The sequence below is a fragment of the Mesoplodon densirostris genome, chromosome 2 (assembly GCF_025265405.1).
Source record: "Mesoplodon densirostris isolate mMesDen1 chromosome 2, mMesDen1 primary haplotype, whole genome shotgun sequence".
Taxonomy (NCBI): Eukaryota; Metazoa; Chordata; class Mammalia; order Artiodactyla; family Ziphiidae; genus Mesoplodon; species Mesoplodon densirostris.
In genome coordinates this window covers 128,531,699-128,549,553 of record NC_082662.1, presented here as the reverse complement: position 1 = coordinate 128,549,553, position 17,855 = coordinate 128,531,699, and the positions used below count along the sequence as shown (strand labels likewise).

At 39.9% G+C, this 17,855-nt stretch overlaps 1 protein-coding gene across 1 annotated transcript in view; it reads right to left on the bottom strand.

Moving 5' to 3' along the window:
- LOC132476092 (centrosomal protein of 170 kDa-like) overlaps positions 1-17,855 on the bottom strand; it is a 197,710-nt gene that overhangs the window by 178,420 nt on the left and 1,435 nt on the right. The gene's annotated exons all lie outside the window — the stretch shown is intronic.

Below are 17,855 nucleotides of genomic sequence, written 5' to 3'. Positions count from 1 at the left end.
CTCTATAACGAATGCTAAGGGAACTTCTCTAAGTGGGCAACACAAGAGAAGGAAAGGACCTAAAAAAACAAACACAAAACAATTCAAAAAATGGTAATAGGAACATACATATCGATAATTACGTTAAACGTGAATGGATTAATACTCCAACCAAAAGACACAGGCTTGCTGAATGGATACAAAACAAGACCCATACATATGCTGTCTACAAGAGGGACACATTCAGACCTAGGGACACATTCAGACTGAAAGTGAGGGGATGGAAAAAGATATTCCATGAAAATGGAAATCAAAAGAAACCTGGGGTAACAATACTCATATCAGATAAAATAGACTTTAAAATAAAGAATGTTACAAGAGATAAGGAAGGACACTACATAATGATCAAGGGATCAATCAAAGAAGAAGATACAACAATTATAAATATATATGCACCCAACATAGGAGCACCTCAATACATAAGGCAACTGCTAACAGCTATAAAAGAGGAAATCAACAGTAACACAATAATAGTGGGGGACTTTAACACCTCACTTGTACCAATGGACAGATCATCCAAACAGAAAATTAATAAGGAAACACAAGGTTTAAATGACACAATAGACCAGATAGATTTAATTGATATTTATAGGACACTCCATCCAAAAACAGCAGATTACTTTCTTCTCAAGTGTGCATGGAACATTCTCCAGGATAGAACACATCCTGGGTCACAAATCAAGCCTCAGTAAATTTAAGAAAATTGAAATCATATCAGGCATCTTTTCTGACCACAGTGCTATGAGATTAGAAATGAATTACAGGGAAAAGAATGTAAAAAACACAAACACATGGAGGCTAAACAATGTTACTAAATAACCAAGCGATCATTGAAGAAATCAAAGAGGAAATCAGAAAATAACTGGAGACAAATGACAATGAAAACATGATGATCCAAAACCTATGGGATGCACCAAAAACAATTCTAAGAGGGAAGATTATAGTTATACAAGCCTACCTCAAGAAAAAAGAAAAATCTCATATAAACAATCTCACCTTACACCTAAGGAACTAGAGAAAGAAGGACAAACAAAAGCCAAAGTTAGCAGAAAGAAAGAAATCATAAAGATCACAGCAGAAATAAATGAAATAGAAACAAAGAAATCAATAGCAAAGATCAATAAAACTAAAAGCTGCTTCTTTGAGAAGATAAACAAAATTGATAAACCATTAGGCAGACTCATCAAATAAAAAGAGGGAGAAGAAACAAATCAATAAACTTAGAAATGAAAAAAGAGAAGTTACAACAGACATGGGAGAAATACAAAGCATCCTAAGAGACTACTACAAACCACTCTATGCCAATAAAATGGACAACCTGGAAGAAATGGAAAAATTCTTAGAAAGGTATAACCTTCAAAGACTGAACGAGGAAGAAATGGAAAATAGGAACAGACAAATGACAAGTAATGAAATTGAAACTGTGATTAAAAACATTCCAACAAACAAAAGTCCAGGACCACATGGCTTCACAGGTGAATTCTATCAAACATTAGAGAAGAGCTAACACCCATCCTTCTCAAACTCTTCCTAAAATCTGCAGAGGACGGAACCCTCCGGAACTCATTCTACACGGCCACCATCCCTCAGATAGCAAAACCAGACGAAGATACTACAAAAAAAAAAAAAAAAAAAGAAAACTACAGAGCAATATCACTGATGAATATAGATGCAAAATCCTCAACAAAATACTAGCAAACAGAATCTAACAACACATTAAAAGGATTACACAACATGATCTAGTGGGTTTATCCCAAGGATGCAAGGATTCTTCAATACATGCAAATCAATCAATGTTATACACCATATTAACAAATTGAAGAAGAAAAACTATATGATCATCTCAATAGATGCAGAAAAAGCTTTTGACACACCTCAACACCCATTTGTGATAAAAACTCTCCAGAAGGTGGGCATAGAGAGAATCTACCTCAACATATAAAGACCATATATGACAAAGCCACAGAAAACATTGTTCTCAATGGTGAAAAACTGAATTCATTTCCTCTAAGACCAGGAACAGGAAAAGGATGTCCACTCTAACCACTATTATTCAACATAGTTTTGGAAGTCTTAGCCATGGCAATCAGAGAAGAAAAAGAAATAAAAGGGTAACAAATTGGAAAGGAAGAAGTAAAGCTGTCACTGTTTGCAGATGACATGATACTACACATAGAAAATCCTAAAGATGCCAACAGAAAACTACTAGAGCTAATCAATGAATTTTGTAAGGTTGCAGGATGCAAAATTAATGCACAAAAATCTCTTGCATTCCTATACACTAATGATGAAAAATATGAAAGAGAAATTAAGAAAAAACTCCCATTTACCATTCCAACAAAAAGAATAAAATACTGAGGAATAAACTTACCTAAGGAGACAAAAGACCTGTATGCAGAAAAGTGTAAGACATTGATGAAAGAAATGAAAGATGACACCAACAGATAAGAGAGATATACTATGTTCTTGGATTGGAAGAATCAATATTGTGAAAATGACTATACTACCCAAAGCAATCTACAGATTCAATGCAATCCCTATCAAATTACCAATGGCATTTTTTTTATAGAACTAGAACAAAAAAATCTTAAAATTTGTATGGAGACACAAAAGACTCCAAATAATGAAAGCCATCTTAAGGGAAAAAATGGAGCTGGAGGAATCAGACTCCCTGACTTCAGACTATACTACAAATCTACAGGAATCAAGGCAATATGGTACTGGCACAGAAACAGAAACATAGATCAATGGAACAAGATAGAAAACCCAGAGATAAACCCATGCACCTATAGTCAACTAATTTATGATGAAGGAGGCAATGATATACAATGGAGGAAAGACAGTCTCTTCGATAAGTGGTGCTGAGAAAAGGGGACAGCTACATGTAAAAGAATGAAATCAGAACATTCCCTAACACCATACACAAAAATAAACTCAAAATGGATTAGTGACCTAAATGTAAGACCAGACACTATAAAACTCTTAGAGGAAAATATAGGAAGAATATTCTTTGACATAAATCAGAGCAAGATCTTTTTTGATCCACCACATAGAGAAATGGAAATAAAAACAAAAATAAACAAATGGGACCTAATGAAACGTAAATGTTTTTGGACAACAAAGGAAACCATAAACAAGACGAAAACACAACCCTCAAAATGGGAGAATATATTTGCAAAGGAATCGACAGACAAAGGATTAATCTCCAAAATGTATAAACAGCTCATGCAGCTTAATATTAAACAAACAACAACTCAATATAAAAATGGGCAGAAGGGCTTCTCTGGTGGTGCCGTGGTTGAGAGTCCGCCTGCCGATGCAGGGGACACGGGTTCGTGCCCCGGTCTGGGAAGATCCCACATGCTGCGGAGCGGCTGGGCCCGTGAGCCATGGCTACTGGGTCTGCACGTCCAGAGCCTGTGCTCCGCAACTGGATAGGCCACAAGAGTGAGAGTCCCATGTACTGCAAAAAAAAAAAAAAAAAAAAAAAAAAATAATGGGCAGAAGACCTAAATAGACATTTCTCCAAAGGAGACATACAGATGGTCAAGAAGCACATGAAAAACTGCTCAACATCATTAATTATTAGAGAAATGTAAATCAAAAGTACCAGTTAGAATGAGCATCATCAGAAAATCTACAAACAACAAATCCTGGAGAGAGTGTGCAGAAAAGGGAACCCTTTTGCACTGTTGGTGGGAACTATGTTCTCCACTATGGAGAACAATTCGGAGGTTCCTTAAAAAAACAAAAATAGAACTACCATACAACCCAGCAATCCCACTAATGGGTATATACCCAGAGAAAACCATAGTTCAAAAAGACACATGCACCCCAATGTTCATTGCAGCACTATTTACAATAGCCAGGTCATGGAAGCAACCTAAAGACCCATCGATAGATGAATGGATAAAGAAGATGTGGTATATATATACAGTGGTATATTACTCAGCCATAAAAAGGAACGAAATTAGGTCATTTGTAGAGACGTGGATGGATCTAGAGACTGTCATACAGCATTATATAGGTCAGAAAAACAAATATCGTATATTAATGCATATATGTGGAACCTAGAAAAATGGTACAGGTGAACCAGTTTGCAGGGCAGAAATTAAGACACAGATGTAGAGAACAAATGTGCGGACACCAAGGGGGGAAAGTGGCAGGGGGTGGGAGGGTGGTGTGATGAATTGGGAGATTGTGTTTGACATGTATACACTGATGTGTGTAAAATGGTGACTAATAAGAACCTGCTGTATAAAAAAAAATTAAATAAAAAAAGACAGTTACTAGAGCTGCTCTCTCTCCCTACCCCCATGTCCCCATCCCTCCAGCCTTGTGTCATGTGAGGACAAAGGTAGAACGCAGCTATCTGTAAACCAGGAAGAGAGCTCTCACTGTCACCCAACCTTACTGGCACCCAGATCCCAGACCTCCAGCCTCCAGAAATGTGAGAAAAGAAATTTCTGTTGTTTAAACTACCCAGTCTAGCTCTACTGCCTCAGCTTCCCAAGCGAGCCCTCTGGCTGCCAGGGCACCTCCTCTTATGGAGTAGGAGCAGGATGGTCAGAGGGCTGCAGCAGCACCAGCAGCTGTGAAGTCGCCTGGCCCCCCGATTGACTGGCACAGTGGAGAAACCACCTCATAAACGGAAAAGCAGGTGTGTGGCTGACAGGGTCTTGGTGCTCTGGCCGGGTGCCAGTTCTGAGTCTCTGAGGTGGGAAAGCCGACTTCAGGACATTCGACCACCAGAGACTTCCCAGGCCCACATGATATCAAATGGCGATAGCTCTCCCAGAGATCTCCATCTCAACGCTAAACCCAGCTGCACTAAATGACCAGCAAGCTACAGTGCTGGACACCTAGTGCCAAACAACTGGCAAGACAGGAACCAACCACACTCGTTAGCAGAGAGGCTGCCTGAAATCATAATAAGTTCACAGACACCCCAAAACACACCACCGGATGCATCCTTGACTACCAGAAAGACAAGATCCAGCCTCATCCACCAGAACAAAGGCACCAGTGTCCTCCAACAGGAAACCTACACAACTCACTAAACCAACCTTACCCACTGGGGACAAACACCAAAAACAATGGGAATTACAAACCTGCAGCCTGTGAAAAGGAGACCCTAAACACAGTAAGTTAAGCAAAATAAGAAGACAGAGAAATACACAGCAGAAGAAGGGGCAAGATAAAAACTTACCAGACCAATCAAATGAAGAGGAATTAGGCAGTCTACCTGAAAAAGAATTCAGAGTAATGATAGTAAAGATGATCCAAAATCTTAGAAATAGAATGGAGAAAATACAAGACACATTTAACAAGGACCTAGAAGAACTAAAGAGCAAACAAACAATGATGAACAACACAATAAATGAAATGAAAAATTCTCTAGAAGGAATCAATAGCAGAATAACTGAGGCAGAAGAACGGATAAGAGACCTGGAAGGTAAAATAGTGGAAATAACTACTGCAGAGCAGAATAAAGAAAAAAGAATTGAGGACAGCCTCAGAGACCTCTGGGACAACATTAAATGAATCAACATTCAAACTATAGGGATCCCAGAAGAAAAAGAGGGAAAAAAAGGGGGGACAGAGAAAATATTTGAAGAAATTATAGTTGAAAACTTCCCTAATATGGGAAAGGAAATTGTCAATGAAGTCCAGGAAGCACAGAAAATCCCATACAGGATAAATCCAAGGAGAAACATGCCTAGACAAATATTAATCAAACTATCAAAAATTACATAAAAAAGAAAAAATATTAAAAGCAGCAAGGGAAAAACAACAAACAACATACAAGGGAATCGCCATAAGGTTAACAGCTGATCTATCAGCAGAAACTCTACAAGCCAGAAGGGAGTGGCAGGACATATTTGAAGTGATGAAAAGGAAAAACCTACAACCAAGATTACTCTACCCAGCAAGGGTCTCCTTCAGATGCGACAGAGATATTAAAACCTTTACAGACAAGCAAAAGCTAAGAGAACTCAGCACCACCAATCCAGCTTTACAACAAATGCTAAAGGAACTTCTCTAGGCAGGAAATACAAGAGAAGGAAAAGATCTGCAATAACAAACCTATTAAGAACAAATTAAGAAAATGGTAATAGGAACATACATACAATAATTCCCTTAAATATAAATGAATTAAATGATCCAACCAAAAGACATAGACTGGTTTAATGGATACAAAAACAAGAACTGTATATATGCTGTCTACAAGCGACCTACTTCAGACCTAGGGACACATACAGACTGAAAGTGAGGGGAGGAACTTCCCGCATCCCCTGCATTGGAAGGTGGATTCTTTACCACTGGACCACTAGGGAAGTCCCTCCATCAGTTTTTGAACTGATAGATTGTGCATATCCATACTTTGGAATACTACTCAGCAAAAAAAAAAAAAAAAAAAAAGGAACAGAATATTACTCAAAACCATGAATGAGCTCAAAAACATTATTTCTAAATGAAAGAAGTCAAACACAACAGACTCAAACTGTAAGATTACACTCACATGAATTTCTAGAAAATGCAAAAATATAGAGACAGAAAGAAGATCGGTAGTTGCTCTTGGCTGGGTTAGGGAAGAGGACTTCCAAGACGGGTGGAACTCTTCTAATATCTTGACTGCAGTAGAGATTATGTGACTGCATACAAATACCAAAACTCATCCCACCATACACTTAAAATTAATGAATTTTATTTTAAGCAATTTATGCCTCCATAAAGCTACTTTTTAAAATATAAAGCTAAAAAAATTAGTGCTAAAGATGACAGAAGTTCAATGATCAGAAATAAATCATTTGTATAATAATGGCTTTAGAAACAGATGCCCAGTTCTTCCATGGTCCAGCTTCTAAAACAAGGGCTATTCACCTCAACATCATTTGGCCAAAGGATGGATGACTCTTTAGCTCTTTTTCCAATTACCAGGGTGTCTTTCACAATCCAAGTATTTTCTTTGCCCTTATTGGTGTTAATACATCATTTGTATTAAAAATATTAATAAAATCAATTATAGCATAATTTTTAAAATGTTTGAGTAAAAATGCTTAACCTAAAATGTACATGTATAGTAATAAAGTTTCAGCCTTCAGAAACCAGGGAGGGGAAGAATATTTGGGGATCAAAAATATCCTTAGCACTCCTTAAATGACATTCCTCAATATTCACTCAAATATTTATTAAACTACATGCTAAATTCTTTCTAGGTGCTTGTGATACATCATTGAGCAAAAGAGATGTGAGTCAGTCAGGAGAGACAAACTCTTCCAAAATTTTAATGGCTTCCACGACAAAGGTTCCCTTCTGACTGATGCTGTCTGACGATTGCTGGTTAGCTGCAGTTCTGCTGCACATTGCTTTCCCTTTGGACCCAGCCTGCTGAAGTAGCAATGAAAAGACACAATATTATGAACTCAAAAAAAAAAATGACTGACTCCAAAAATATTATTGCTAAGTGAAAGAAGTCAATTGCAAAAAATGTCATGACAGGATTAAAAAAAAAAATTGTAGACCACATGCTTGTTCCTAAAACTTTTGACAACTGGAAGGTAATTTTATGCTGTTTCCACAATACACTCTTAGGATCCCAAAGGTAGAGAAAGAACTAGAATGCACCTGAGCAAGGGGTGGAGCCAGTGGGGAGAAGGGAGACTAGAATGTGTTGAACACCCACCTGGTGCCAGGCATTTCTCGTACAATGTTGCACCTCTGCTCACATGTCATTAATCAGAGCAAGTCATGTAGTCAAGTCAATGGGCTGGGGGAGGTATAATCCTCTCCAGAGAGCATCATAGAACATATGTGGATAATAATACAGTTTATCTGCTACCTATTATAATATTATATAATAATACAGAAGGAAATAAGGATTATAGAAAAAATAGTAGTACAGGGTACAGTGGATCAGATGCAACAGTATAGAGTATGATGCAGTATTAAAGAGCTCTCAGGGTAGTCTTCAGTGAGAAGCACAGATTTGAAGGAATGAGGGAGCTGGCCAAGTGCAATCTGAGGATAGAGCATTCCAAGGAGACAGAACATCTGGCGTGAAGACCCTGCAGTAAGACCCTGCCCAGGATTCTGTAGGAACAGTACAGAGGTCTGTGTGGCTGGAGTGGAATAGGAAGGAGAGCATAGTAGGAGTGGAGGTGATCAGGTAATGGGGTCGGAGCAAACAGACAAGACTCTGTAATCACTGTAAGAATGTGAGCTTTTGTGCTGAGTGAAATGAGGGCCAGTGCTGGGTGATGAGCAGAGAAATATCTGATCTGACTTACAACCTATGTCATATCTTAAAAAGATCTCTGGCTATTGCACTGAGGCCAATGAGAAGCAGGGAGACCACCTGAGAGGTCAGTGCAAGAATCCATGCAAGTGGTGAAGGTGACAGCCTGGGAGAGAGCTGGAGAGGTGGTGAGAAGTGGTCAGATTCTGGGTATGTTCAAGGTAAAGTCAATAGGATTTTGTAGGACACTGGATGTGGGTGTGAGAGAAAGAGGAGAGGCAAGGATGACGCCAGTGATTTTGTTTGTTTGTTTATTTGCCTGGGCAACTGGAAGGATGGAGTCGCCCTGAGGTGGCAAGGCTACAGGGGAGCAGGTTTAGTGTAAACTGGGAAATCTGGGGTTTAATTTAAAACAGGTTCAATCTGAAAAGTCTGCAGGGTACATAGGCAGAGTTCCACTCCACTCTGGGTCAAGCAGGGCTCACATTTCTATCGTCCGTCCGGTGTCTTAGAATGCCCACTGGTACCAGAAGCTCTCCGACCTTGGGAAGGTCACTAGTACATTCTGTCTCTCCTCATCTGTACAGTGGGGTAATCACACATGTCCACAGGGCTGTTATGAGCCTCCAGTGATAAATGTACATGGCAGAGCTCCACAAGCTCAAACATGGGATAGAAAATGGTCTCACAGTTGCTGTGGCTGCTGTGATTCACGGTGGTGTTCTCATAAAAGAGGCCAGCTGGCTGCTTTGGGATGAAACACACCAAATAAATTATACCAGAGTCTCAAGACCCAAGGTATCAAAAACTACAATTTGGAAACACTGAAGTTATTGAATTTTTTTCTTCCTTTGATAGGATAGTTTTTCATTCCAATCTACTTCATTCTGAGATAAATCCCTGTAGAATTCCTTGAGCAACATAAGATCTTTTGGTGACTCAGATAAAATCAGAAATGACATAATGCCCTGTGACCTTAGTTGGAAGCTGTCCCACACCAGCTGGCCACCAGGTCTGGTCCCAGACCCTCAGGACCAGACAACACTGAGGCCAGCTACTGCTGAGCCCTGTGCTCCATACCCTGGGGAGCAGCAGAGCACAGACGGAGAGCCAGTCCTGTGTGGTCAGTAGCAGTGGGGACACACTTTGAGTCACAGGCCTGGAAGTGAGAAACAATGTTCCACTGGACCACATGACGTGGGCAAGCTGCTCATTTTCATAAGACTCTGCTTCCATTTCTGTAAGATACAATGGTAAGTTCACCTGACCAAGTCTGGGGAGAATGAAGTGTGACACTGTGTGTGCAATGCCTGGCACCAGGTGGGTATTCAACACATTCTAGTCTCCCTTCTCCTCCCTGGCTCAGGTGCATTCTAATTCTTTCTATGCCTTTGGGATCCTGGGAGTGTATTGTGGAAACAGCATAAAATTACCTTCCAGTTTTCAACTCAACATGCCCCCAGACAACTTCCTTTCTCTATCAAGACCATTATGACTTGGTCATACATTGATTACCTTGTGGAATCAATCCCCAGTTCCCTATAAGACAGAAGACCTGAGAATGCCTCATTATTAGATTTCCCTCCTTCCCTGTTTCACTCTCCCTAATCCTTCACTCCCATCTTCTAGAAACACTTGCCAAAATTAGAAAATCCTGGAAGCTAATTAAGGCAACAAAATAGGCAATTATGTTAAGTAATCTTGTGATAGATTATCAAGAGACTTTGGAGAAATCCTCTCGTCTAGCCTCTGCAACTAAGGGAAGACAACAGCTAAGTCATTGAAGGAAGAACCATTGTATTTAAAACAAACAAACAATCTCGGAAAAATGAAATTCTAAAATCTTTTGTAGTAATTCCAGTATGTATTCAGATCTCCATTGTGTATAAACTTTCCTGGATAGAAGGCAGGAGATACAGAGGCCTGCATGTTGGACACAAGCCCCAGTGTCTAATTGCATGAGCCAGTGTTGCACTTAATGGATTTTGCCCTTCTCAGCAATGCTAGCTCAGTTTCACAAGAGCAGTTCGGTGCCAAGTCAATTCTTTTTACATTCTGTCTCCTTCAAGTGTATGATAAGTAGATCTGATGAATTACTCTCCTTGTTAGACATGCCAGAAATTCAGTATCAATTTCAATCTTTTAACTGATTGACATTCTTAAAGCATAAATCAGATAAGAGAGGGCAAGGAAAAATATCTTAAAACACCTTTTCTTTAACTTGAAACAATTCAGGCATACAAAAAAGCACAAAAGATAACAAATTCTATGGCATACCATCAAGATGAGACAGTTATTAATACTTTATCTTAATTGCGTTGAACTCATTATTTTAGCAAACAAAAATGTTACATTTTAATAAAATATTACAGCCCAGCTAAAGGCCCACCCAATGTCCATCCCCTTCCTCTTCTCTCCATCCTCAGGGATAACTTGATTCAGAAATTAGTATGTGTCATTTCCACATATGCTTTTATTCTTCTTCTGAACAAATATGCACCCATAAACAGTATATCAGTTCCCTGCATTCTAGCTTTTGTTGCTGTTGAGAAGTCTAGTTGTAGTCCTTGGTTTAAAAATTTTTTTTCTCTTTCTCTTTAATTAATTCTAAAATTTTCTCTTTGACTTTTGTGTTCTACAATTTCACTACAGTGTAACCAGGTACTAAAGAAAAATGTATCAGGCTTGAGATTCACTGTGATTTATATATCTGAGGATCTGAACTCAGATTTCTGGAAAAAGACCCTCTTTCTTCCTCACACATTGCCCCTTTCTCATGCCCAGTCACATTTTGCCTGAGGTGGCTCATGTGACAATTGCAGTTCTGACCGCCTACCACTCACACACGCACACTACAAGGCTCATTTCCTCTCTTTGCATGAAATAAAGCCCAAGCCTTCTGGGCACCAAGAAGCCGTGACAGCAGTCTCTCAGCAAGATCACAGAATCAGCTCTGCATTTCAGTTTCCTTTTTAATTCTGGCCCCTGGGAATTTTTGAATTCAGTTATGCTTTAAAATTAAAATTAAATGAAAAATGTTATGTTTTATCCAATGTTTCTAGACACTAAAAGGGAGCAGGATTTTATATCTGGCTGATATTGCTGGAGCTAAAAAGCCAGGACAAAATATCTTAAAATATATCTTCTTGTGGATTCCTCTCTCCCTCAGGATATAATAAGAGGCAATAGCTTGAAAGTCAGAACTTAAGCTTAGGGGGACCCTGGGGACAGTATCTGCTGATCCACTGGATATAGATTATGAATATAAGAGGCAGGCATGTCAAGTCAATGCATATATCACTCACCTCCCTGAAGATTTTCAAAGGGGACCTACCCTTGTAGCCTGCAGAAAACTTAAGACAGTGACTAGAGATAAGGTGAGATTTGATCCCAGAAACTGCTGATTGAGTGGAGGTGGGGGGAGAAGAATGGTGAGGAGACAAGAAGCCCCAACATGCAGAAGTTTCTCTCCAGCTCCACAAACCCCTGCATTGCTTTGTGAACTCTGACAATTATGTGTCAGGGCTGTTGCTGGGCTAGGAAACCATCTTCAATGTGCAGTAGCCCAGGAAGTTCCAAAAGGTCAGGAACTTTTGGAACAGCAGGCCTTAATGCTGTACTCCAGTGCCAACCACAGTGCCTGAGATAAGTAATGTTCAATAAATACTTCTTGAATGAATAGAAAATCTCATACATTTCCAGAGGGCTGAAGTGCTCTGGCTAGAGAGGCATGGGGAGTTCACAGCTGATTTACAGTGAATCCAAAGAAACTTGTTTTTCAAGGCCCTTCACTTGCATCAGCCCCTTCCAAAGTCCCGGATGGACTTAGCCATGTGTGGACACGTTCATATGTTTTGTATAAAATTTGCAATTGGTTAAGGCTACTGTCTCTTTTCATTATGAATCCCCCTCTGACAGCATTTAGCTTGCCATCAGGTGACATCAGAATGATCATGGGCATGAGATCCAGATAAAGGAAATTTGATTTGGGGATGTATTTTGTATCGGTTTACTAGCATATAATTATGTGGTTCACAATCCCTTGGTGCAGTTAAGCTGTTGCTACCTTTTCCCGTGTAGGAATGGTCTCTTGAAACCTTCCTACCAGCCACTGCTGCCAACTAACTCAACCTGCAAGGTGAACTCAACCTGCACGGTGTAACCTGATAGTGCAGACATGATAGGAAAGTGCCCAAAAGCACCCCATACAGGCAGTATGCGGTTAGTGGAGAGAAACAAGGTCTTCAATGCGTGGAGCTAGAAGCTGGTCTATGGAAACACCCTTTCCATTATCTGATGTATAATCGTGTATAAGCAGGAAAAGTGGTTTTCATTGATGCCTAGTCAAAAATTGAAGTTCTCTCCTATCACGAATATGTTTGTGAATGCAGCATAAACAATTATAAGTGTACCATTAATTGGTTTTCTTTTTCATGGGAATAGCAAAAACATAGAATTCATCAGAATTTCTGTGCTTATATGGCACAAACTTAACAGCAATACTGTAAACAGCAAGTCCACCAATGTATGAAGTCTCTTGTTTTGTGCACCCAACTATCAAAAAGCAAACTCGATCAACCATGCTAGAGGAAAGACAAATATCTTTCTATTCTCTTGGTAGAAAGTGATATTACAAAATTGTCATCACATGTAGAGGCCATCAAAGAAAATAAAGCCCAGAAATGCAGGGAAAAAAATATTATAGAGGTTTTTTTTTCTGGATTTGGCGATGTTGAAACCAAGCAGGACACTGCAGGGCCCTCCTGGGTACAAAAATCTTTCCATGTCCCTGGTTTCTAGTTTGTAGGAAAAAGGTTTCAGCCTCTTAGACCTTCCCTAAGTTCCAAAGCACAGATTCAAAAAGCTACTAGTTAGGGGAATGAGGAAACAAAGGAAACAAATGAAAAGCATATCCTCCTCAAGGGATATACATAACAATCTGATACACATCTCTGCATTCTACAGGAACTAAGGCCTCCACCCAGGTGGAGGATGATACTTTCAGGCTGAGCCAGGACATAGGCCCCAGACTGGTTGGAACCTGAAGGCTGATGACTGAGATTCCTGGAACCCTACCCTGTTACCCCACCAACAACCAATCAGAGGGAGGCCAAATACTCTACAGCCCTCCCCGCAAATTTTGCCTATAAGAACTCTTCCCTGAAAACCATCCAGCAGTTGGGGCTTTTTTGAGCATGAGCTGCCTTTTCTGTTCTCCTTGCTTGGCCCTGCAATAAACCTTGTTCTGTTCCAAACTCCACTTTTCAGTCTCTTTGGCTTCACTGTGCCTCAGGCATATGAACTTGGGTTCAACAACAATGTTGCGGCATTTTTACAGCTTTTGAAACTTGTAAGTAGTTGCATCTCATTCTAAATAAATGTCATCTAAATGTCATCTCATTCTAAATAAATATTCACTTAAGTGCCAAATTTTATATTTGTAATTTTGTGTTCCTTGCCTTCAGAATGGCCCCATAAACAGTCTAAGCTTCAGGCCCACAAAACGTGCTCCACCCATGGCAGAAGCACCAACCTCCCAGGGATCCTACTGAAGAGAAACACTCTTCACCCTCTCCTGCATCCTTCACAGACTGACCCGAGGATGCAGGCTTCCCGAGGCTTTCCCAGCCTGCTTGGCCATGGAGAGGGGGCCACATGCTGCCACTGCCACCCCTCCAGCCCTTGGTCAGCAGCGTGGAGGCTGGATGGGTGCTCACCTCTCTCCTCTGGCTCCTAGCTTTTGAGAGTGAAGCTGAAGGAAGTGACGCCCAGGCTATTGGGTGACAAAACTGGATGTACATTTAATTTGTTATCAATAGAGACACTTTGGGGAGTGAAAGGGGCAAATTAATAATTGCCTGGACTGTCCCAGAGGAACTGACCTGGGCTCAAACCCTGGCTCTGCTCCTACCAAGGATAGTCTACAGAATTCTGAAACTGATCAGGACCCTGTGGGGCTCCTAGGCACAAAAGCCTTTCTGTGTCCCCTATTTCTTGATTTCAGGAAATAGGCTTCATTCAGCCTCCATGACCTTCCCTGAGTTTCAATGGGCAGGTTCAAACAGTTGCTAATTAGGGACGGGTAGTGTTGTGGAGACAAGGGAGGAACAGTCAAGAAATTACCAATGACATTTTTCACAGAACTAGAACAAAAAAAACCTTAAAATGTGGATGGAGACACAAAAAAACCCCAAATAGCCAAAGCAATCTTGAGAAAGATAAATGGAGGTGGAGGAATCAGACTCCCTGATGTGAAACTATACTACAAACCTATAGTCATCAAAACAGTATGGTACTGGCACAAAAATGGAAATATAGATCAATGGAACAGGATAGAAAGCCCAGAGATAAACCAACGCACATATGGTCAATTAATCTATGGCAAAGGAGACAAGACTATACAATGGAGAAAAGACAGTCTTTATAAATGGTGCTGGGAAAATGGGACAGCTACATGTAAAAAATAAAATTAGAACATTCTTTAACACTAAACACAAAAATAGACTCAACATGGATTAAAGACCTAAATGTAAGACCAGATACTATAAAACTCTTAGAGGAAAACACAAGCAGAACACTCTTTGGCATAAGTTGCAGCAATATCTTCTTTGATCCATCTCCTAGAGTAATGGAAACAAAACCAAAAATAAACAAATGGGACCAAATTAAACTTAAAAGCTTTTACACAGCAAAGGAAACCATAAAGGACATGAAAAGACAACCCTCAGAATGGGAGAAAATATTGGCAAAACAATGTGACCAACAAAATTAGTCTCCAAAATTTACAAACAGCTTATGCAGCTCAATATAAAAAATGCAAACAACCCAATCAGAACATGGACAGAAGACCTAAATAGACATTTCTCCAAAGAAGACATATAGATGGCCAAGAGGCACATGAAAAGATGCTCAACATCACTAATTAGTAAAGAAATGTAAATCGAAACTACAATAAGATCTCACCTCACACGAGTCAGAATGCCCAACATCAAAAAGTCTACAAACAGGGCTTCCCTGGTGGCGCAGTGGTTGAGAGTCCACCTGCCGATACAGGGGACATGGGTTCATGCCCCAGTCTGGGAAGATCCCACATGCCGTGGAGTGGCTAGGCCCATGAGCCATGGCTGCTGAGCCTGCCTGTCTGGAGCCTGTGCTCCGCAACGGGAGAGGCCACAACAGTGAGAGGCATGTGTACCGCAAAAAAAAAAAAAAAAAAAAAAAAAAAAAAAAAAGTCTACAAACAATAAGTGCTGGAGGGGATGTGGAGAAAAGGGAACACTCTTGCACTGCTGGTGGGAATGTGAATTGGTACAGCCACTATGGAGAACGGTATGGAGGTTCCTTAAAAAACTACAAATAGAACTACCATATGACCCAGCAATCCCACTACTGGGCATATACCCTGAGAAAACCATAATTCAAAAAGAGACATGTACCAAAATGTTCATAGCAGCCCTATTTACAATAGCCCGGAGATGGAAACAACCTAAGTGTCCATCATCGGATGAATGGATAAAGAAGATGTGGCACATATATACAATGGAATATTACTCAGCCATAAAAAGAAATGAAATTGAGCTATTTGTAATGAGGTGGATGGACCTAGAGTCTGTCATACAGAGTGAAGTAAGTCAGAAAGAAAAAGACAAATACTGTATGCTGACACATATATATGGAATTTAAGAAAAAAAAATGTCATCAAGAACATAGGGGTAAGACAGGAATAAAGACACAGACCTACTAGAGCATGGACTTGAGGATATGGGGAGGGGGAAGGGTAAGCTGTGACAAAGTGAAAGAGCGGCATGGACATATATACACTACCAAACGTAAGGTAGATAGCTAGTGGGAAGCAGCCGCATAGCACAGGGAGATCAGCTCTGTTCTTTGTGACCGCCTGGAGGGGTGGGATAGGGAGGGTGGGAGGGAGATGCAAAAGGGATGGGATATGGGAACATATGTATATGTATAACTGATTAAATTTGTAAAATTTAAAAAAAGAAAAAAAAAAAGCAAACATAGTATTTGATGGATGCTTCTTGCTCCTCTCATTCTTCCTCTGCAATAAAAAAAAAAAAAAAGTCTACTAAAATACAACTAAAAATAGAACTACCATATGACCCAGCAATCCCATTACTGGGCATACACCCTGAGAAAACCATAATTCAAAAAGAGACATGTGGGCTTCCCTGGTGCCGCAGAGGCTGAGAATCTGCCTGCCAATGCAGGGGACACGGGTTCGAGCCCTTGCCTGGGAAGATGCCACATGCCGCGGAGCAACTGGGCCCGTGAGCCACAACTACTGAGCCTACACGTCTGGAGCCTGTGCTCCGCGACAGTGAGAGGCCCGCGCACCGCGATGAAGAGTGGCCCCGCTCGCTGCAACTAGAGAAAGCCCTCGCACAGAAACGAAGACCCGACACAGCCAAAAATAAAATAAAATAAATAAATGTAAAAAACAAACAAAAAAAGAGACATGTACCACAATGTTCACTGCAGCACTATGTACAACAGCCAGGACATGAAACCAACCTAAATGCCCATCGACAGATGAGTGGATATAGAAGATGTGGCGCATATATACAATGTAATATTACTCTGCCATAAAAAGAAATGAAATTGAGTTATTTGTAGTGAGGTGGACACCTAGAGTCTGTCATACAGAGTGAAGTAAGTCAGAAAGAGAAAACCAAATACCATATGCTAACACATATATACGGAATCTAAAAAAAAAAAAAAAATGGTACTGATGAACCTAGTGGCAGGGCAGGAATGAAGATGCAGACATAGAAAATGGACTTGAGGACACAGGGGAGTGGGGGTGGGAGGGCAAAGCTGGGGCAAAGTGAGAGTAGCATCGACATGTATACACTACCAAATGTAAAATAGCCAGTGGGAAGCAGCAGTATAGCGCAGGGAGATCAGATCGGTGCTTTGCAATGACCTACAGATGTGGGATAGGGAGGGTGGGAGTGAGGCTCAAGAGGGAGGGGATATGGGGGTATATGTATGCATACAGCTGATTCACTTTGTTGTATAACAGAAACTAACACAGTATTGTGAAGCAATTATACTCCAATAAAGATCTATTAAAAAAAAAAGTCTATTAAAATACAATTAAGGGATAAAAAGTATAAGACAACAAAAAAGCACTTTATGGCAAAATCAACTTAATAAAAGAGCACAAATTCAATTTTAATAAAAAAGTTCAACATGAATTATTTCCTCAAAAAGTAAGCTCTTGTTTAAGCTGAAAATAATAAAATTCATTAATTGAAGAAAACTGAACTTCATGGGTTCTTGTTATGTAGCAATTTCATTTTTCAGAGTTTATAGAGTTGATCATATTATAAAATACTACCGAATAGCAGAAAATATTATTAAAATATGGTTACTGATAAGAAGTGGGGAAAAAATTCCAACAGTTTCCATTTTTATGAAAAGCCCATATTAAGACATCTCTTCCTATATCAGTAAGTTAATTTATAAAACTATAGTTCCACTTCATTAGAATTATTACTTTCACATCAAAAGAAAAAGACTAGACTAATACAACTATGAGGTATCAATGAACTTG